A 1,871-nucleotide genomic window follows, 5' to 3' on the forward strand; every position below is an offset into this window, starting at 1 on the left:
CGCAACGTAATGAGCACGAGTGCACTCAGCGCCCAGGAAATAGGGGGGGTAGCCAAAGTTTCAAGTCTCTAAACTAACCCTAACCCCTAACCCCTAAACCCTAACCCTAATCCTAACCCTAACCCTAATCTCAAACCTTAACCCTAACCCTAACCTCAAACCTTTACCCTATTTTAAATAGGCCATAACTTTTGATAGGAACGTCGTAGAGACTCCATCTTGGTACCAATGGAAAGCGAAGGGCCATAAATAGGGGGGTAGGCGAAGTCTCAACAAATGAGCACCTAAGGGGAAAAAAATAGGCACAGAATTGTTCAAGATCAAAGGGTTCCCGACGTCCGATCGCAACGTAATGAGCACGTGTGCACTCAGCGCCCAGGAAATAGGGGGGGTAGCCAAAGTTTCAAGTCTCTAAACTAACCCTAACCCCAACCCCAACCCTAACCCTAACCCTAACCCTAACCTTAACCCTAATCTCAAACCTTAACCCTATTTTAAATAGGCCATAACTTTTGATAGGAACGTCGTAGAGACTCCATCTTGGTACCAATGGAAAGCGAAGGGCCATAAATAGGGGGGTAGGCGAAGTCTCAACAAATGAGCACCTAAGGGGAAAAAAATAGGCACAGAATTGTTCAAGATCAAAGGGTTCCCGACGTCCGATCGCAACGTAATGAGCACGAGTGCACTCAGCGCCCAGGAAATAGGGGGGTAGCCAAAGTTTCAAGTCTCTAAACTAACCCTAACCCCTAAACCCTAACCCTAATCCTAACCCTAACCCTAACCCTAATCTCAAACCTTAACCCTATTTTAAATAGGCCATAACTTTTGATAGGAACGTCGTAGAGACTCCATCTTGGTACCAATGGAAAGCGAAGGGCCATAAATAGGGGGGTAGGAGAAGTCTCAACAAATGAGCACCTAAGGGGAAAAAAATAGGCACAGAATTGTTCAAGATCAAAGGGTTCCCGACGTCCGATCGCAACGAAACTAGCACGAGTGCACTCAGCGCCCAGGAAATAGGGGGGGGGGGGTAGCCAAAGTTTCAAGTCTCTAAACTAACCCTAACCCCTAAACCCTAACCCTAATCCTAACCCTAACCCTAACCCTAACCCTAATCTCAAACCTTAACCCTAACCCTAACCCTAATCTCAAACCTTAACCCTATTTTAAATAGGCCATAACTTTTGATAGGAACGTCGTAGAGACTCCATCTTGGTACCAATGGAAAGCGAAGGGCCATAAATAGGGGGGTAGGCGAAGTCTCAACAAATGAGCACCTAAGGGGAAAAAAATAGGCACAGAATTGTTCAAGATCAAAGGGTTCCCGACGTCCGATCGCAACGAAACTAGCACGAGTGCACTCAGCGCCCAGGAAATAGGGGGGGTAGCCAAAGTTTCAAGTCTCTAAACTAACCCTAACCCCTAAACCCTAACCCTAATCCTAACCCTAACCCTAACCCTAACCCTAATCTCAAACCTTAACCTTAACCCTAACCCTAACCCTAATCTCAAACCTTAACCCTATTTTAAATAGGCCATAACTTTTGATAGGAACGTCGTAGAGACTCCATCTTGGTACCAATGGAAAACGAAGGGCCATAAATAGGGGGGTAGGCGAAGTCTCAACAAATGAGCACCTAAGGGGAAAAAAATAGGCACAGAATTGTTCAAGATCAAAGGGTTCCCGACGTCCGATCGCAACGTAATGAGCACGAGTGCACTCAGCGCCCAGGAAATAGGGGGGGTAGCCAAAGTTTCAAGTCTCTAAACTAACCCTAACCCCTAACCCCTAAACCCTAACCCTAATCCTAACCCTAACCCTAATCTCAAACCTTAACCCTAACCCTAACCCTAATCTCAAACCTTTA

This window comes from Echiichthys vipera (genome assembly GCF_963691815.1).
Source record: "Echiichthys vipera genome assembly, chromosome: 21".
NCBI classification, from domain to species: domain Eukaryota; kingdom Metazoa; phylum Chordata; class Actinopteri; order Perciformes; family Trachinidae; genus Echiichthys; species Echiichthys vipera.